Genomic DNA, 21,946 nt, shown 5'->3' with positions numbered 1-21,946 from the left:
TTTAAAATACTATTTTTCTCAACATTCTTTTTAGGCACATAAAATGTCCAGTCCTTTTTGTGGAAATGAGTTCCACAGGCTAATTGTGCTCTGTGTAAGAACATATTTTCATTTATCAGTCTCATACCATGTCATTTAATTTTGTATTGTATTGTAGAAGTTCCCAAACTACCGTCTCTGTAACATTCATAAGTTTTTATACATGTCTTGTGTCTCCTCTTATTTATCGCCTTACTAAGGCAAACAGTCCCATGCTTTTCAATCTCTATTCATATTAGTGTTCTCCATGTCCCTAATCAACCTTGTCACTCCTCTCTGAAATCCCCCCCTTTTCTGCACTACCATCCCTGCATTGGTACACAGCATTCCATACCAGGGTATATGATTTATTTATAGAATGGCCTATGCATCTTGACATTTAGTGGTTTTGACCACTGAACAGAAGTCTTCACTGGGCTGTTCATAGTGATGCCTGAGGTTTTTTTTCTTGAGCTGATACCATTAATTTAGAACCCAATAAAATGAATGATTAGTTCAAGTTATTCTCTCCAATGTGCATTGATATATATATATCAACACTGAATTTCATCTGCCATCGTGTAATCCATTCATTTAGCTTGGTTAGGTCTCTCTGAAGTGCCTGACACTCTTCCCCAGCCTTTACTAACCTAACTTAACTTCTCTTACAATGTGTTCAGACAGCACCTAGCACAATGGAGGCCTTCTTTCAATTAGGACCTCTTGGCACACCCGTAATGCAAATGATAATAATGTGACTGTGGGCGTCCGAGGAGGGGGGTGCACTTGCATTAAAATTGTAAAATGTCCTTACTTTAGTTCTACTCAGGGTGTTCTCCTGTGGTTATTTACCATTGGAAACTGACTTTTATTTTACAGGTTATTGTAAAAAGAAGAGACCAGCATAAACAATAGCTTACAGTCCCTACCTTGTCTCTTTTACTGCAGTGCTTTGTAGTTTACTGGGTACTCTTTCCACACAGAATATCATCGCCAGTGAATCTATAAACTTGGATAGCTATTAACTAAAGTGCTTCACAAAAATATGTTCTTTCTCTAGATTTCACAGGCCTACATTTTAAAACTGCGTAAGTAACAGTGAGGCTGCAGACTAAAAGGCTGGTGAAACAGAGGAACTGAGGGCTCAGATTAATCCATTTTTGTCACTTCATAGCCTGGATTGTACAGCTTGCTATCCATTTTTCTTGCCTAGCTTTGGGCAAGTAATTTAACCCAAAACAAGTGTACTAGAAGACAGTCCCGTTCAAGACAGGGCCCCACTGAATATTTGCATTCACATTCACTATACTCTGGCTTGGGGATTTGACCTAGGTACTAAGAAAATAAAATTTCTCAGAAGCAGTTTAGGAGCACTAAAAAGGTCCAGAGTCTTCATTAGAATTGTCCTTCCTCAAGACTTTCTGTTGAAGTCCTTTGTGAGAAATAAAGTACCCTTCAATGCCACTAGCATCTAGAATGCAAAATATGAATTTAATGAGGTCCTGAGTGCAATTCCCACCTCTGCCACAGGATTCCCAAAAAGCCTTGGGTTAGTCATTTTGTCTCACTTTGCTTCAGTTCCCCATCTGAAAAATACAAACAATGATATTTCCTTTCTCCCACCCTTTGTCTGGTTTGTTTATATGTAGGTTGTAAGTTCTTTGTGGTAGGGACTGTCTCTTATTATGCAGGTGTGCAGTGCCTAACACAACGAGGACTCAGGTTGGGTCTCTAGACATGACTCTAACACTAATAATAATAATCCCATATCAGACCATACTATTTTACCACTTCTCTATACTTCCAAGGTGAACCAAAAACATAATTTTGCATCCATAACTTTACAAATAAACCACCATAAACAGTCATAAGTGATGATATCTTGTGCCTCCCACCATAGACAGCAGCCCTGCATGCTCACCACAGACTCTGATTTACTTGAACCTGTGGTAGGTTTCTTCCTCTGCTGGCCACCGACAACTGATCTCTTGTTCTTTCAGTAATGGTTTTAGAAAATGCTTAGGGTTGGCCCCAGGCAACTCAGAGCAGAATATGGCTCTGAATATTTAAATTTATTTGCAAATTCCCAGAAGTATAGTAGCTTTCCTGAGATTCACTCATAAAGAATACAGAGCATCAGTGCCGAAAGATCAAATGAGCTAATCTCAAAATGCTTTGAATATTGAGATGGATCTGTATGCAAATGAATTGCTGGCTCGCCCAGATCAATATGCTATCAAATTGAGACTAAAAGGACATGCTGCAATTTGCAGTCTTCCCTTCTGCTATATCCCCAGTTATCCTGATAAAGTGAAGGGTCTTGTTGACCCCTAACAATTGCCATTGATAACTGCCAAGAAAGTGCTTTGCCCATGAGGGTAATCCAACAGGAAGGGCCCAGCTGACACATGAATGAGATAAGCTGCTTTAGAAGTACTTTCTTCACTGTTATTGTCAGATCCTACAAAATCTTGAGTTTATCCCTTAGAACTTATTGCTACAGGAATCTTGCCCTGGATTTAATTAGGAGTCAATGGCTCAGGCCCTCAGCAGGTGCAAATTAGCATAGCTGCTTTTGTAAAGGGACCACTCAGTGTGCAAGAAACACAGTCTATTTACAGTACTGCAAACTGGGAATGTGCTGCTTTATTCAACTATATAACAGACAGTTTTGGGGGGACGGGACACCCCTATTAACTAAACAAGAAGTAAAGGGGGGTGGAGCCTGGCTCCATCCCATAATACTCTGAATAACCCTGTTAACCCTATCATTACCACTTTACTGTAGCTGCACTAAAGTAAATGGCGTTATTCCAGTTTACACCAGGTGAGGATCTGAGTCATGTCTCTTTTGCTACCTCATGAACAACACTCATAGTACTGTATTGTCAAAGGAACATTCTCTATAGGAATTTAAAAAAGATTTTCTTTTGTGATTTCACTTATAGACTCTTTTAATGGAAATGCACAGATACTGTGATATCTTTTAGGAGATTCTGCTGATGCTGCTTGCTGTATCACCTGCTGACGAATATGCAGCTGAATCTGAACAAAGTTTCATCCACATCCAAATCCAGATCTGAATTTGTCCAAAGGCTGGGGGCAGTGAGGTCTTGAGAGCTTTCTCTGGGTCCATCTCTAGCCTGGCATTTGCTGATGAAGGTGCTTTAGCTCTTTCATTACTTTCTGCTTTTCTTTTTGCATGACTGTGTTCATGAAATCATAGCCACTGAAGATGGGAAAAGTCTATGTTGTCATGTAGTCATTATTATATTATTAAAATCTAAATAACTACTTTAAGATATCACATGAAACAAAGAAATCCACTCAAAAGGCAGCAAGTCTTCCAGGAAAGGCTAAACCAATCCAACAACCTCACCCTCAAAACATCTGATGAAGACACAGAGACAAAACAACATAAAACAGGTTTAACTCTGAACATAAAATCAAAGAACTGGAAGGGACCTCCTGGGTCACTAAGTCCAGTTCCCTGCTATTGGCAGCAACTCTGTCATATAATCCCATTCATAAATTTCTCAAGCTCTGTCTTAAAACTAATTAGGTGTTTTGACCTCACTACTACTTTTAGAAGGCTGTGACAGAACCTCACTCCTCTGATGCTTAGAAACCTTCTTCTAATTTCCAGCTTAAATTTACTCATGGCTAGTTTATACTCATTTGTTCTTGCACTAACATTGTCCTTTAGCTTAAATAGCTCCTCTCTCTTTTCGGTATTTACCCCTCTGATGTATTTATGGAGAGCAGTCATATCACATCTCAGACTTCTTTTTGCTAGGCTAAACAAGCCGAGCTCTTTTAGACTCCTCTCACAAGACAGGTCCTTCATTTCCCGATCATCCTAGTAGCCCTTCTTTGCACCTGTTGCAGTTTGAATACAAAAGAATGATTCTAGAGAATCTAGTTTCCTCATGAAGAGAGTGTGTCACATAGCTCAAAAATTATGCATGAATGAGCACAAATCGTTGCAATGGTCTTCATAAAAGAAACCAGTTGGCAACACCTATGTTAATGTGTGGTCACAAGGTAAATGCTTCAGCTCCTCACAGTTAATTCTTAGATATTTTGGGGAACTCTTTGAAAACTAGAGACATAGGGCTTGATTCATCCTAGGGTTATGCTTGCAGAAGGGTAGAGGCATCCTCAGCATCTGCAAGTCTGCCCTGAGGAAGGTTTCAGTGTTGCAAGCCCCCCAGATCTCCTGCTTTGTCCCTGAGCCTGCAGAACTACTTAGTGCAGGGGTGGCCAACCTGTGGCTCCCGAGCCACATGCAGCTCTTCAGATGTTAATATGTGGCTCCTTCTACAGGCACCAACTCCAGGGCTGGAGCTACAGGCACCAACTTTCCAATGTGCCAGGGGCTGCTGAACCCCTGGCTCTGCCACAGGCCCTTCCCCCATTCCACCCCTTCCCGCCCCATCCCCTGAGCCTGCCTGTGCCCTCGCTCCTCCCCCCCTAGAGCCTCCTGCACGCCATGAAACAGCTGACTGGGAGATGCTAGGAGGGAGAGGGAGACCCTGATTGGCGGGGCTGCCAGTGGGCAGGAGGCATTGGGAGCTGGGGGTGGGGGGAAGCTGATGAGGGGCTGCTGATGTATTACTGTGGCTCTTTGGCAACGTACATTGGTAAATTCTGCTCCTTCTCAGGCTCAGGTTGGCCACCCCTGACTTAGTGCATCCCCCAAAGTAGGCAGTGCTGGGTGGACAAGGAATATGATTGATTAAGCATATCCTTAGAGCAATCTCTGTTGCAGCAGCTCCGATTGAGCACTTTCTGCAAGTGAAAGCTGTTTACCTGGGGAGAAACCTCAGCACAGAGTTGAGATGCAAACAACACCTGATTTCTTTCTGATGCAGTAATCCTTCTCCAAGAGAAACCAGTTAATCCCGAATATTTTATGTATCCTCATAAGCAACTATTTCCTTTGCAAGCTGGAAAAATACCTGTGTACTAGGGGTTAAACCACAGAAGGATGGAATGCAAGCAAGATAACTACGAAATCAACAAACCCATAATTGTAGGAGAAATGTCATAAAAGAATTAGAACATAATGCAGTTTAGTAGGAAACTCTTCTATAAAATCTTTGAACAGTATCATTTCAAGTCAAAACTCATGCAGGACATAAAAAATGAGAATCATAGTGCTGTAGAGGAGCATAACCAACATACCCAACATTGTACAAGTACGTGAAAGGAAAACAACACAATGTAGGCTAAGTGGAAAGATGTTGGCTAAGAGACATCTTCAGTGCTAGCAAGTTAACATCTGAGGTCAATGAGGTAATGTACAAGTTCCAAAGGCAAGTACTCTACAGTCAAGAGCAAGGGACTGTTGATAATATCTTATCATAGGGTTAATGTCTGTGAGCATGTGAATAGCAGCAAATAAACCAGTTCATGTGGAAATAATAAAAGTATCTGGAGGAACATTAAGCCCCACCATTCCTGTTAGATTTCATAGACTATAAACATAAATAAATACAATGCTTCCTTTATTTCCTTTAAAGAAATTTGTGCTCACGAAAGATCCCAGATTGGCAGCACTGGAAATCGAAATTCTCCTCTTATCCTAAGAAGAGTTTTGACAGGCAGGTATCAGTACCAGCTTCTCCTCACTACACCATCCAAGTACTGTCACCAAGCTCCAGCACTGCTTTAGTGGTAGGAGGCTATGATTTGTATTCCAGGCCCATTCAGATCCTTGTCTCTCTGCTGACAATGCCAATTAGTGCCAATTCAGTTGTGTTTGTCCAAAAGGAAGTAGACTGAAATCACCAACTGAGGCTTCAGAGAGGCTGTAAAACAGGCTAGTAACAGCTTTTTGTTACTAATGTGCTAATCAGGATTTAAACTGGTGACCAGTGTACGGCAAGTGATCCAAAACTCAAAGTGCTAGGATGGCTTTATGAATGTTTGTCTGAGTTATTTTATCCCACCAGCATCACATGGCAATCAGGTACCACATTTTCAATCTTAGGCACCCAATGTCCATATTTAGGGTCATTAATAAGTGGCCTGATTCTAAGAGATCCACAACTCTCCTTGCAGTCAGTTAATCACTGCTAGTTTGCAAATATCTCCCTGACCCCACCTAGAACTTATGTCTTATTCCTGCTTCAGTTCCTGTTGTAGCAGAGAAAGTTGTTGTCCGGTGCTAGAAGAGCGAATGGAAGATTTTTTTTTACTCGTCCTTTGTGATTTCAGAGGCAGCTGAATGGACAGAAGGTAACAGACCAGCAGACTTCTAAAGATGATTTATCTCCTGGGTTGGAAGACTTACTCATCTGCTATGGTGGGGCTCAGAATTGTCAAGACATTCGGGCCAGATATACTTTGCACTTGTGAGACTGAATAAAGCTACTCTTAGAACATCCCTTAAAATTGGTTCCCTGTTCTCTTCTCCCTGCCCAAATCAAATTCAAATGCCTTCTTCTCCCATTCAAGGGAAATGGAAACAACTTCAACATTTCAATTTTATTCCCCATGAAACTGTTTTCTCTTTTCATTGCTACCTCTACTTTAGTATGTTTGATGAGCAACCTTAATGGAAATATTGAGCTATATATCCTATAGCATGACCAAAGCAATGCAAGGTCCATGGGGGAAAGTGCCAATGCTACAGGCAAGTCTTGGTATCTAGGAATGAGAACTGCTGAAATATGGTTAGTGTCAGTGAGCACGAGACAAAGCACCACATTTGCCAGTGTCACGTCTGATGTACTTGTTTAATGATCTCTTCCACAATATGGCAATATTTGGATCCACAGGGTGTACTCACATGGCCCTGAATAGTAGAGCTTTTCTAGATAGGCCTGAACTAATGTTCTGTTGGTTTATATGTCCCAGGAGTTTAGCTTTGCAGAAGCAATACACTTGAAGAATATGGATTAGTAAACCTCTCTTTATCTATAATTGTGACTTGACAAAACACTCATGCTTTGTAATGTGTTAAGTAAGCACAGAGAAGTGACAGCTGTCCTACCGGCGATCGTAATGGTAATGCTTTACACTTACAAAACATGTTTCCGTGCCAGATCATCAGCAGCTGAGGATCAGGACCTTTATCTGGAAATGTCAAAGCACTTTACAAAGATGGTTCAGTATTACCACCTGTGACAAAGTGGGGTTTTATTCATCTTGTTATGTTGCATGTAAGTCTTACTGTCCTATACTAATACTGTGTGTACCTCCATTTCCCTGTGTACTGCAACAATATTTTGGTGGTGGGAATTGGGTGTGTGATTTTTGCTGAGGTCCGCAGGGCAGGTGAGGCTGGCCAGCTGTCTGCACTTATGTAACCTGAGACCCAGGAGGGAAATGCAACCAGTTGACACCTTTTGCCCAGGAAGCAGGACAAAGAGGACAAGGAGGAGCAATGAGTGTGTAGGAGGTCGGATTGCTGGTAGCTGGGCAATCTGGCCCAGGACTCCCCAAGATGGACATGGCTGAAAGTCACTGATTTCTGTGATAGCAAGCTCTGTTCTACGTTGTGCTCCTGTCAGCTAACAAACCCTTCTGTTCTACATGCTGGCTGAAAGTCACTGCTGACTGAGTAGTTGGAGTGCAGGGCCCTCTGGCTTCCCCAGGAGCCCTGCCCGGACAGACTCGCTGTTTGGGAGAGGATGCTGAATGGTCTGAGGTCAGACCCAGGAAGGTCGAAGCTGTGTAAGCTTCTTGCCCTGGTGACAGTATGTTCAGAGAGAGGAGGCATGCTATGCCAGAGTCCTGACTGGCTTTGTATGGAGTAGTTCCCAAGCATTGTCCCAGTGACTCCATGACACCACCATTTTCTGTCTTTGATACTTATAGGGCCACCATCAACATAATAGCTGAATGTCTCACAATCTTTAATGTATTTACCCTCACAACACCCATGTGAGGTAGGGAAGTGCTGTTATCCCCCTTGTGTAAATGTGGAACTGAGGAACTGAGAAAGTATGGGTACAGTCTACATTGCAAGTTGACAGTAGACATACAAGGGCTAGCTTTAATCAAGCTAGTGTGCCAAAAATAGAAATGTAGTCACAGTCGCAAGATGAGCTAGCAGCCTGACTAAGTACATAAGGGCCCGGGCAGGATTATACTCTGGGTGTCTAGCCCATCCCACTGCCGGTGCTGCTGCAGCTACTGTTGCTCTTATTGTTGCATTCTAGTTTGATCAAAGATAACACACGTATGTAGATTACATCTCCATCTTGAAGTATAGATATACCCTGTGTGATTTGCCCAAGGTCATGTAGGAAGTCTGTGTCGGAGCAGGAAATTGAACGCTGGGTAGTGTCCTAACCATTGGATCGTCCTTCTGCTATTTTACAGTTAACTGAAGTGTCACATTAGTTGTCCAAATCCACACAGTGAGTGAGTAGCAGGCAGGAACAGACACCAAATATACTGACTAACTGACCCTCAGCCTGTGCTCAGGTTGGTAGATCTGATGCACCTAATGGATTCCTGCTCCATAACCAAATTATGGTTCACCTTTTATGGAAAAGTACTCTAGAAATTAATAGGGATCAAGAAACTAATAGAGTTCTAGAGGAATGATTGTAAAATCCTATAAAATTTAATAGCAAATGCTATCCTCCATAGGATTTGTAAAACTGAATTATAGAATTTAATTAATAGAAAATTATGACCATGCTATAGAATGTATAGGTTACATTAAAATTACCATAGAGAGATTATCTTTATCAATTAAAGACTGTAGGATTTTTCAATAAAAGAACTGAGGCCTTATAAGCTTCTTATAAAAAATAACTCTGACATCTCCCACATTTTTGGCAGTATCAGTTCTCTTTCACAAAGTCAGTGTTTTCCAGTGCAATAAGGATGATAAAAGAGATGGCTGGACTTCAGCTAGATGCCTTTGAAAAACTATACTGGGTGACCAGCAAGCAGATGATTATCTGTCAAACATATAATCCAATTCGTTAAGACCTGTTGGGGGTCTTAACATCTATTATGGAGGCAAGCACTGATTTGTACTAAATCGGAATTTACTCCAAACTGAAAGAGATTCAACATATTTAGCTTTAACTTTTTTTTCGAGTCAGGAAAGTTCAAAACACGATTCTTATTCTGATCTGAACTTTCACAAAGCTTAGGCAAGGTGTTTGGCTGTAGGTTTTGATTTGGCCAGTTACAGGAAGAAGAAGCTAGTCATGATATTTGGATCCAAATCCAGATTCTGATCTGATCTTTCCTAAAGCTAAGTGGTGTTTGGACTTGTGGTTTTGGTTATGGTGGATATTTCTTCATTTTTAGTTACCTTTTCACCCACCATTGTTCTTGCTGCTATTAGCTAAAATTGGAAGTATTGAAATATTATGAATCATGCAAACAAACGAACCTGTACTCACAAGATTTCTGACCAAGTGAAAACAGGAAATGGTAGATCTCTTTGGTTTTGTGAGATTTTTCAATCTGATTTCCACACAATAGAGTTTCACAAACTTAGATCATCTTTTTGATGATTATCGGAATCTACTTCCAAGCCTTTGTGGTTAGGTGCCCAGTATTACTCAACACATATGAAATACGTGTCCTTTTAGTGAGTGAATTTGGAGTATAAATAATTGCATAAAATCTGACAGTGTCATGACACAGTGGTTACACTTGTCAGAGTTACAAAACTCCAAACCTGTGTTGTCTTCTGCATTTACCCATCTTTCCTATTGTCAGTTACTTTCTCAGAATTATTCTATAATCAGGGCTCTAAAGTTGTAAAATTCACAACTTTGTGGCGTCTTCTGCTTGTTTAGACTTTCTCTGTGTGAGAGCTGTGAAGAATGTTATACTCAATCCTGGATAAGTCACTCTGCCAAACCAAGCATTTCTCAACATCTGGAATCCTTTAATTTCTCCTTGGCCAGTCTGAAAGTGTTCTGCAGGGCAGGAGTCTAACAAATTCTAGAGCGATCATCCAAAATGACTGCTGCTTCTAATCTCCTGGTATGAGTAATTTTGGGCCAGGTACTGACATTGTCAAAATTATCTGCGTTAGGATCCCTTACTTCTATTATGTGCAAACTTTCCGAGTCTGATCCACTGTTCAAAATTTTGTATTATCTTCCAAGGAGTGGTTTTGGCAGCTTTTCTTGTGATGTCATTAGAAAAGTAGTAGGAATGATTTATAAGCATACAGCTTTGAAGTGATTATTTAAGGTATTTGATTAACTATGTACTGTATTTCGCCTCACATTCATCTGCAGGAAAAGATGCATATATGGGATGTTTTCCAGATCTCTTTTCATTAAAGTGAAGAGGTCATCACTTTTTATATGATACTAACTTAAACTGTGTTTTATACTGCAGATTATACTGTGCGTGCTTAGAAAATACTTCACAGCAGGCAAGTCAGGTGGAAAGCTGTACTTTCTATTTTCCCAAGAGCCAGTTGTCCTCTCAAAAGTTAAAGGCTTTTCTGTTAGGGTGACCGGATAGCAAGGGTGAAAAATCAGGCAGCGGGTGGGGGATAAATAGGCACCTATATAAGACAAAGTCCTGAAAATCAGGATGTCTGTTCACCTTATTTTCTGTGCATTTTTAATCTAATATCCGGCATGCATTCCTTTAAAATGTCTGGGATCCCGTGGCTCTTTGTAATAACTATCAAAGCACACCAGACCATCGCAGAACCAGAATGGATGATATTGGCTAGCAGTGGCCTAGAATCCAAAGCATAATAGACCTGATACAAAGCCCATTGAAGAAAAATAGGATCTTCCCATCAACTTTGAGGCTTAACGTTAATACCTTTCCTATCCCAAGAGTCTAGATCCTCTTTTTATAACTGTTGTTTTGTAGTGAATCCTTGAAATTTCAGGACTACTACCTGGTTTATCTTATTATCTGTCTTGTAGGGTCAAGTGGAGAAATCAATGTATTTTCTTGTAATCATCACATATGGCATCAGTTATAATATTGAACAGTTTCTAATACACCTGTACTGAGTCATCCTCTCTTTACTCACTATGGTATATCATGGAAATTAGATTTATTTACAAATGTACACTATTAAATTGGGCCAGTTTACCAATTAATTTAGGGTAAGTGCAGGGGCGGCTCTAGCAATTTCGCCACCCCACGCAGGGCGGCATGCCGCGGGGGGTGCTCTGGCGGTTGCCGGTCCCGTGGCTCGAGTGGACCTCCTGCAGACGTCCACCCGTCCTGCGGGAGGTCCACCCGAGCCGCAGGACCAGCGTCAGGTCCACCAGAGCAGCGGGACGAGCGGACCCTCCACAGGCATGCCTGCGGGAGGTCCACCGGAGCTGCATGCCGCCCTCCCGGCGGCATGCCACCCCAAGCACGCACTTGGCGTGCTGGGGTCTAGAGACGGCCCTGGGTAAGTGTGAAGAAAGGGGAAGAACACTGAAAAGTCCAGGGATAAAATATTCCCTGTTGGTTTCTAGACTAGCATGTTAGTATTGGTTAACATGAGTACCCTTAGAAAAAAACCTCCTTCATAGGCAGTTCTGCAATCACTTTGCATGTGCAACTTCACTGAATTCAGTGGGAGTTTCACATGCACAGTGGCTGCAGAAAAGGCACTATGAATAAGTGTATTTCTGTAGTCTGCAACATAACTAGCATTTTAACTGCATAAACTATCATGATTACAGAACGGTCAGTGATATTTTTCTAGACAATTTATAAAACATACATATCAAGAAATTCAATATTTAGTCGTGACTTAAAGCATTTATGGCTACATAGCATTGTAACTAGACAGATGGTGTTAGATAGACAAATGGACACCACATTTCTGATGTCAGTATAAAAAAAGGAATCTAAAAGTAACCTTTTCTCCTATCTACACTATGCACTATAGTTATCATGGCCATAATCACAGCGCTTTTTGTTTCTAATTTTCTCTTTTCCTCCATAGAGCACCTTCCTCTTCATGTCAAGTTCATTCTACAGTCTCATATTTCAATTGCACTGGTTTAAGAAAGTGTCATGTTGTGTTGGATTCTAAGAATAGGAGGTGCTCATCAATCAACAGTTTTACAGGGTACTAATCCTCACCGCAGTTAGCTGATTTGGTACTCTGGATTTTGACCACTGCCATGGTCAATCACTGAGCAGTTCTATTCATCTTCATCATCTACCTATTCTTATAGATTGTTTTTCATCATGGCCACCTGGATAAAAAAAAGAAAAAGAGGACAAAAGTCATCAAAACCCATGTCTCCTGAGAGAAATATTCAACGTGACCTGAATTCTTCATTTAATGCTTGAAATAACCTAAGATTTAAAAAAAACAAAAAACAAAAAAACAAAAAAAGCCCAACAGACTATGAACAAATAAAGTGAATCTGATTGTATAAAATAAGAATTTTTGTTTGTAATAAATGACTCTTTTCACCAGTTGAATGCTTTACTTTTCTCAAAAGGTTTTCATGCACAGAACCTGCACTATCTGTGTATTTTCTCTCTCTTGTTTTATATGCTGTACTAAAATGGACTAGGAATTACTCAAAACAATAGTCACTAAGAGCTAACAAAATGTTACTCCAACTGTAGTTACCAAATATCTAATATGGTTTACACCTTGGAGAATAATGCCACATTATTTTCCCATGAGGGTTATCTGTTGTACATGAGGCAGCTAAAACCCTCACACCATAATGTTCATACTCTACAATTAATATTTTCACCTGACATTCAGTAAGAAGAGAGATATGAAGGAGTGTCTTTTCACCTCAGCAACAATCTCCCATGCAGCAGCATTTCCACCAGCTCCACTTGCCTTACCAGCATCACTTATGCGCTGGAGCAGATGCTTGGCATAGAAGATTACTCCTCCTTCACTAGGCCCCAGTTTTCCACTAATATGACTATAGCTCTATGATAGATGACTGTTGGGAATAGCAGGTAGTCTCACCCTACACCCAAGTGGATGATTTTCTTCCTGAGGTCCCCCTATGTCCCAACTTCAAACTGCAAGAAGAGGTCAAAACACAATGAGAATGAAATCCATCAGCTGATAGTGAGCTCCCTAGACTCTACCTAAGATTTGCAATAAGATATGCTTTTGTGAGTACTCTTTGGGACTAGAAACCACCTGAATACATTGCCTACTACACTCTGCTGGGCTCTCTCACCTAAACATCAGTCTGTCCCAGCTAAGCCCAATGTCAGTAAGCATGCGGGAGTCTCCCCATTAGTGACCTCCAGATGCCCCAGTGAGGCCGAACAAATGGACAGCGGGGTTGTTATATGCCCCAAACGTCACAGACCAGGGCAAATTCCTGAATAAAAATCTCAGTGGCTCCAGTACCATTGTGAAGGAGGATGAGTTGGGTGCAAGCTTTATAAAAAGCTAAGAGCGGAACAAAGTGAGAGAATGCTTATTAGTGTAGAAAAGAAAATTATAAAATTATATGAAGCAAATTGGTGGGATACCCTGTCAGGATTGGCCCTAATCTTTTTGCTGTCTTCGGCATATATGAAAATGTCCTTTTCCATTTCCCAGGCCCATGCTTCTAGCTCCCTCTTTATTTTTTAACATGTTTTATTGGATTATTTATTGTAACATTTTAACGGTAAGCTTTCTATTAAGTGTTTTAATGACACGAACACTGTCTGTTCTGCCTCCATTTCCCCTTCCCCTATTTTCTGTTTCAATCTTCTTTCTATATATCTGTCTTCTGATATCTTTTCCTCCATTTCAGTAGGTGTTCCCTCAATTGTATTTGTTGATATTATGTGGTAATTGATCTTGTCTTTACTATTCACTCCTTTCAACCTGCTGCTTCACATTCCTCTTGCTTCCCTCTGTGCCCACTCCTATCTTCACTAGTCCGTTATATCATCACTGGTCCTTCTAATTCACTCCTTTCTCCTCTTGCTTCCCCTTCCTTATCAATCCCTCCAGGGTTTTTCTCAGTCTCTTGCCTTCCACTTTTAAATTTTCTCTTTATTCTACCCACCACAACCCTCTCATACCCATCTCCTTCTCCTGTCCCCTTACTCAAAGCCTCATTCTCTTTCTATCCCCACAAATCACATCCATATATACTTGGCCTCTCCTCCCACTACCTCCCTCAACTTGCATGTAAATCTTTAATTAATTACTATGATGATTGAATTTCTGAAATTTCAATTAATTTTTTTCCACAAAAAATCAAGCATTTTTCACAAATAAAATTCATCATTTTTTCAAATGGATGTAATTATTATTTGTTAAATTCATGAGGCCTCCAAAATAACCTCAAACTCATTTTATATTAATAAAAGTTGTTGGAGGAATCTTCAGCTCAGGCCTAGCTTCCTCTGCTGCAGGAGAAATGGAGGCCACATCCTTATGTCTATGCACAGTCATCAATGCCAGCACTGAAAGACTTTTTCTCGAGGGGACAGTTCTCAACAGAAGCCATTGTTAATGTCAAAGCAAATCAATTCTAATAGGAATAAATGGACTCTATATTAGGGAAATAAAAGCCCCAATCCTGCAAATATTCAGGTGAGTAGTCCTATGGACTTCACTTCCAATTGACTTAATGTGCTTAAAGGTAAGCATGTGTGTAAGTATTTGCAGGTTCGGGGCCTGAGTGTCTAGGACTAATAGGATTGCCTGGGCCCGGAAGTGGATGCTAAAACATCTAGAGCTGGATGAGACAACTGGAAAGTCGGGCCTGATTCTGCTCCCAGTGAAGTTACTGTAATTCAAAGGCTGAGATGAATCCTGGCCAAATGCAATGCTTCTTCTGCCATAGCTAAAAGAAATACAGCTCTTTAGTCTTATTATCTTGGGTAGTTTTGAAGGGGAGTGTAGAGAGTCTGAAGAGTCTTTTTTCCCTTTGTTCTCCTGCCCAGGGTCCAGACACTGGTAGTCTCAGTCCCAGCACACAGGGAATAAAGCTTTCACCTAGAGTGGCACTAGCATGTGCAAAAGGGTGAGATTCAGACTATGGTTTTGCCCCCATTGTACCTGCAGGCAGAGTGGGCCCTGCAAAAGAAAGGAGGAGAGAGCATGCTGCATCCTACATACCATGGTGCAGCCTACACAGTCCCTCAACACAGTGGGCTACTTGTGTCTCCCTGATGCACAAACCCTCCTAGACCCTTCCATGGGGCAGTGAAATCTGCATTGCCCTCTAGTGGGCCAATGGAACAGTAGCGGGTAGATGCAATAATTTGCCTCTCTTTGGTATTGATTTATGCATCGAAAATTAGAACTATGACATTTGCTATAGTCAGTTGATTAATCTGACATTTTAGATCAAATATATAAACAAATTGTGGTAAAAGCAGCCCACACAAATGCATGAAAATAGCAACAAGCCTACTGAGGCGCTAGAAAGCAAAAGAAACCCATTCCCCATCAGATATTTAGCTAAACATTCCAGGGTCTTTAGGACCATATTCTAACATCAGCTTAATGTCATTTCTGTCTGCAAAATGTCCCTTATTTATCATTGCCAAAATCACTGTCCTGACACTCACCACAGCACTTCCAGCCTTTACACTCCTAGACATGAGTCTGTAACAGCTTCACTAAATGAGCATGAAGAAAAGCTTGAAGCTGAAATTAATAAAAGATGCACTCAGTTATTGGTTTTTAATGTATTTTGTTTTTAATTAAAATCCTATCTAGGCTGAGCACTGGTTAGGGATGCACAGAAGCTATTTTATTATATTTGTTTTGATGGTAAACATGAAAAATTAAAGTAAACTCTGACAGGATTTGCCACTTCATAAACAAAATATGAATACACTCACAGCACAGTCTATCTCGCAGCACAGCTGTCTGGGACCTCAAAGAGACGTCATCTTAAAAACTCACCTAAACAAATCTACTCATATATCAAACTGCATTTGGCTGGGGATGATATATAGGTCATCCACACACAGTTCATACTTAACTGCTGTACTTGGGTTTTTCAATTGCCAGCATTTAGTTCCACTCCACACTCCATATCTCATCATATATATATGGTTGTCTTTGTAGCAGCTCCAGTATCAGTCCAGTCACTGAATTGCCACTAGATTCCAAACCAGTGAAGCCCATAAGCTTCAGTGTAAGCATGTAAGCAGACCCACTGAAATCAATGGGCCTGCTTCTGTTCTGAAATTTAAGCATAGATGTGAGTGTTTTGCAGTAGCAGGGCCTTAGCCCAGATCCTGCATTTAAGGGGGAAAAGTAGAAAGAAAATCTAGAGAACAAGGAAGATTAAGACTCTGGGATTTGCGAAAGGGGATCTCAGGGAAGACGGTTGGGTCATGATATACTGATGGCTGTACAAATAGAAAGTGACATGCAAGATGTGTTCAACCACTTTACTGTATGTCCTAGAATATTACAGGTGAACCCTTTAGCAAGCCTGGGGCCCACACCTGCCCATCTTCACACACATACCATCCGTACATAGTGAACCCACTGCAATATGACTTTGTTAATTAAAAAGAGGTGCAGGGGAACCCTTGATATATTGCTATGCCAGAGAGACTTGACAACTTGACAACATCAGTATAATATTATATGTCCAGCAGCCAAGTCAGGAAATGACTGAATTTAGAAAGGAGATTATAGAGCAAACAGAAAAGCCTCTCAACTATCTAGTCTATCCAAAGATTATCAGGGCTAGAGAAAAAACTAAGGCCTGATATATTATTGGGCGCAAAACTCACAGTTTCAGTGAATTATAGACATGGTGCACTAGACTCAGCAAAACATCTGGCACGTATATTGCAATTTGCGGAATGGTCCATCTGTACCCTTGCATCTCACTGTGTGTTGTCTCCAAAGAAGCATCTGTCTAAGCAATGGGCAGCGATATTCAAAAGCAAGGCACTTTTAGAGAAGTTATTGATTTCATATCCCAGCAAACAGAAAACTAATGCGAGATCAGCTATCCTCCTCCAGGGTCTTTTGCTTCTTTCCCAGCTTGTAACTGATTCTCGTTTAAACTGAGCTGAAAAGTTTATAATAATTTCTGTTGTCATCAATATCCAGTAGCACATGCATAGCCTAGAGGAGCAGCTAAGTCTAATGCAGGGGTAGGCAACCTATGGCACATGTGCTGAAGGCAGCACGCGAGCTGATTTTCAGTGGCACTCACACTGCCCGGGTCCTGGACACCAGTTTGGGGGGCTCTGCATTTTAATTTAATTTTAAATGAAGCTTCTTAAACATTTTAAAAACCTTATTTACTTTACATACAAACAATAGTTTAGTTATATATTATAAACTTATAGAAAGAGACCTTCTAAAAACATTAAAATGTATTAGTGGCACGTGAAACCTTAAATTAGAGTGAATAAATGAAAACTCAGCACAGCACTTCCAAAAGGTTGCCAACTCCTGGTCCAATATATTATCTTTCCATCCCTTAAGGAAAACAAACCAAATCTTAGAATCTGTAATTACAAAGAAAAAACATTTCAATTTGATATACAATGAAAAGAACTCGCAGGAGCGAGTCACAGAATGCTATCATCATACCTCTTTGTACGCTGCAAAGTAAACCATGTGACTGAAATAAGGAAAAGGCAAAGAAAAAGCCAAAGAAAGAACAATAAGGAATGAGGGGCACAGGAATGAAGGAAGAGGTGGGAATACAAGCATAGTCTGGTACTGTATTAATTATAACTATTGTTTGTATTACAGCAGTGACAAGAGACCACAACAATAACTAGGGAGTCCATAGTGCTAAGTGCTGTATATACACATGGCTAGAGATAGTTCCTGCCCCAAAGATCTTACAGTCTTTGCAGGATCCCTCTGATCCTGCCAAAAGAATCACAACATTAATAGTCAAGCTGACAGATCCATCAAAAAGCTCACTGGTAAGAGACAGACTGAAAAAACATAGGGGTCATTAGTATAAACAGCACTCAGTAAAGTTCTGCAGTCAGCAGATCCACACAAACCCAAGTGTCTCAAGTTTAACTCTCTCTTTCTATAAAGAGAGTGATCAAAAGCGGATATGCTTCTTCAAATGTGGTCTAGCCAGTGCCCTACAAATTGATAGTACACGTAGGTGTATATGCGGCAATACATCTGTGTCCATGTTCTCAGTGCATTGAAAGGACTGCTGTCCTAGCTTAGTGATGCTTTCAGCAAGGCAGCTGGGGTGTTGTTGGAATGGCTAGCTGTGAGTGGATGGGCTGTTGTGGACACAAAACTGGTATTTCAGCTTTGGAGAAGGACTAGTTTAATGTCATGCCTTGTTTCTAATAAAACAAGCAGGTTAAGAATGGGATCCAAACCTTGAAGCTCTCTCATGCAATAGGAATTATCTTTACTTTAAACTTATTTTCTAAAATTAACACTTTCCTGGGGAGCAAAGAATTTTCTAAGCCCTTACCCAGTATGACTGTTATGACTATTTAGTGGGGGCTTGTCAGAAAGTCAGACACAGTTCCTTGATTCTCTGCTCACCTCTGTCCCAGCCTCAGTTCCAGCATAAGGGAAGGCAGCCTAGCGGCTGTTCTAACCTATGGTAGCTGGCAACAATCCCAATGGATCTGGCTACACCCCTGACACGGCCCCTATACTGGGAACTTCAATTTCAACAGAAGAGTTTCAAATTCATTCTCATTTTTTTCATCTCTTGATTCATTATTTCTCTGTTCAGCAAATCTGTTGCACTTTTCCCCCCCTATTAATAATGTTGTGAGTAGTCAGGTTTCCTGTAAACAGCAGGTCTTAATTATCTAGGGTGGTCTCCTAGGACAGGTGGTCATCTAATAAAGGCACTTTCTAAAATAGGTTCCGCTTTATAATACACGTCTTGATGCAAACGGAAAGTGATGTATTACAGCGAGGAACTGTACAAGGAAATAAACAAGTATAGATAAGAATATCTTTTTCCTTCACCGTCACAAAGCAAGCTAACGGAACATTATTCTATAAATGTCATCACCTCTTGGAATAATTTAAAACCAAATTATGCATGAATTAATACAATTGAAATGTAAATGAAGTAGTTCAATATGGCCACTAGAGACAGCGAATGGCACCACACTGTCTCACTCTCTGCTTCATTCTTCAGAACATTCTTTCGTTTACAGGGGCGGAAATAAGAGCTTTGAGGCTGAGAGTCTGGGAGTTTGGTTGTATTGACTGTAATCCAGTTTTTCTAAGTGACAGTAATGCAAAAAATCAAGACAAATCCAATATATTCATTTACATCCTGAGGATTGTCTTGAACCCTGACTTCTTGCCTGTCCTGTCCTTTTACCTCACGCACACACCTTTTACCTCACACACACACACAAACATCTCCTGAGAATCTCAGCTCATCCTTCAGCCAGGGTTGCTGGCAGCTGTGAAACCAGCACTGGGGAAATTATTTATAGCACTTTTATGAAATGAGGACTCTTTAGCAATGGTAGCTGTTAAAATTGCCATAAACATTATGTCTCCGGGGACATCAATGATATAGGTAGTGATGAGCAGAGATGTGTGCCTTTGTAGTCATGTCTCAAGATGCTAGATACTTACAATACTCTTTTTTTTTCACTCCCTATACAATGCTAAAGTTTTGTGGTGATTCACTCAGAAACCAGAATTATCAGCATGATAGAATAACACATATTTTTCTCTGATGAATATTCACTTGTTGAGGAATGTGACCTTTAAACTGGGTTCATTTGGGGAGGAAAATGTATGGGAAAGAAGGAAGATGTTAGATCAATATTCAGTTCACATAATTTAATAAATAAATAATCCGTACCTACTGGCAAGCATATACCAAAATCCTACTGTCTGTAGTGGGTTATATTGCATAGTCCCAGAAATAGTGAAGGGAAAATTCTTTCTGTTTCATTTTCTGCGAGTGATAGAGAGATATTGTGGCATGAGATCAGAATAATTGTATACATCATGCGCCCATCACAGAGACCATGGTTTGAAAGAATCATAGAGGTGATATCCATGATCCCATGTAGCCGCATGTGGATAGGTTACAGTGCATCACTCTGCAGTGCACTTCTTGATGGCAGAATTTTAATCAAGAAGCCTGTTTGAGGCCACAGTGTTGCTCCTGAGGCATCTTGCTGTATTTCTAACCCCCCCAAGAAACAAATAGGGCTGGTAATCCCACAAAAAAGCCTGGGTTTAGGAGATTTCCAGCTCATGTTCCAGGAGATTTCTAAACCAAAAGCCGTGGCTATTGGAAAGTGGGTCGATGAAACTGACACACAAAGGTTCAGCATGCTCAGAGCCAGCTTTCAGTGGCAGCTAAAGAGTATATTGTATCTCACTAAAAATAAGAGAGCAAAGCCTACCCTGAATCCCCTAAAGAGCCCTGACTGGCAAACAAAGACTTAGCTAAGATCTGAAACTAACTTCCGAGTGCTTATCTGAAGCAAAGCTCTTTAGGCTAGAAAAATACTTGTTCTGGACAAACCTAATTTTATTGATTGCTGGTGATGTCACAGAATACACTTTTGTATCATCTGAACATTGCGCACAAAGAATTTGAATACTGTATAACTTGACCATTCTACGTGCACTAATTATGTACTTCCAGCATGTTATGAATTGCAAGAGGATAACGGTGTTATGCAAAGAAATGTAAAATGGATTCTGGCTTCCCCTTCATAACAGAACAAGTGTCAACATTAGCTTTGTTGACATTGGCATAGACAGTAGAATTTGTTGTTCAAAGGAAGCACTGTTCCTAATAATCCACTCAGAATAAGCTATTTAAAGAGCTCATCTGTTGGAAATGTTTCAGATTGAATGGCTTGTTTAAATATTAAACACCATATTTTTGTTGTTGTTGTAAAATTGGTATTACAGCCAGGTAAGGAAGTTACTCACCTTGTGCAGTAACTGAATTTGTCGAGATGAGTGTCCCTGTGGGTGCTCGACTCCAGGTCAAGGTGCATCCCTGCACCTTTGATCAGAGATTTCTGCACCAGTACCGGTATGGCCTGCGCACACAGGGTGCCTACCGCACACGTTGCCAATGCCCCAACAACGCATGCGTGGCCCAGACTCCTCAGTTCTTCACTACAATGGAGTCTGCTCCAAACTCCAAAGTAGAGGGGAGAAGGGTGGGTAGTGGAGCACCCACAAGGACACTCATCTCGAAGAACATCAGTTACTGCACAAGGTGAGTAACCTCCTCTTCTTCCTTGAGAGGTGTCCCTGTGAGTGCTCCACACCAGGTGACTTAGAAGCAGTATCTCTTAGGATGGTCGGGACTTCGGATCTGGTAAGAAAGCTGTTGACAAGACAGCTCAATCCACTTGAGTGTCCAATGATGGACCTTGTGTGAGAACATAATATTTAGCAAATGTAAGCTCAAAAGACCAGGTAGCAGCCCTGCATATGTCTGAAAGCGGGACATTAGGGAGAAATGCTACTGACACAGATCTAGTAGAGTGTGCCTTGACTGAAGCTGGAGGTTGAACGTGTTTTAGTTGGTAACATAGGCATATGCAGTCTGATATCCATTTAGATAGTCTTTGTGTGGATATCTCCTTGCCTTAGATTGTTGGACTATAGAAATATAGAGTTTGGGGGAATCTCTAAATGACTTAGTTCTACCCCAATAAAAGGATAATGGTCTGCGAATATCAAGTGTGTACACTGTTGCCTCAAATGTATTAGCATGTGGTTTTGGGAAGAAGTTTGGGAGATGAATGGGTTCGTTTAGATGAAAGGACGAATGCATCTTAGGAAGAAATTTAGGATGTGCTTAAAGAGTGAGCTTGTCTTTAAAATAGGTAGTATATGGAGTGTGTTTGTGTGTGCATGTATGCATATGTATATACTTCCAAAATCTAGACACATATTGAACACAGAGGATGTAGCTAGGGGGACACAGCAGGCCAGAGGCATTGACTTATATGACAGGGAAAATGCTACAAGATCTGCCACACAGAGAACAAGTTGCTTATAAACATCAGGCATACAAAAAGGCAGTAGCTGTGGAAAAATGTATGTTAA

The 21,946-nt window shown here is 40.8% G+C and overlaps 1 long non-coding RNA gene across 1 annotated transcript; it reads right to left on the bottom strand.

Annotated features, from left to right (window-relative positions):
• Positions 1 to 3,018: 3,018 nt before the first annotated feature.
• On the bottom strand, positions 3,019 to 20,947 carry LOC123372220. The gene is made up of 3 exons (XR_006580173.1): positions 20,813 to 20,947; positions 12,064 to 12,179; positions 3,019 to 3,247 (listed from the first exon to the last, which is right to left on the bottom strand). It is a non-coding gene; the product is annotated as an uncharacterized LOC123372220 (long non-coding RNA).
• Positions 20,948 to 21,946: the final 999 nt, after the last annotated feature.

The sequence above is a fragment of the Mauremys mutica genome, chromosome 6, assembly GCF_020497125.1.
Source record: "Mauremys mutica isolate MM-2020 ecotype Southern chromosome 6, ASM2049712v1, whole genome shotgun sequence".
Taxonomy (NCBI): Eukaryota; Metazoa; Chordata; order Testudines; family Geoemydidae; genus Mauremys; species Mauremys mutica.
Note: the sequence above shows the minus strand (reverse complement) of the source record. Positions and strands in the feature narration are given on the sequence as shown.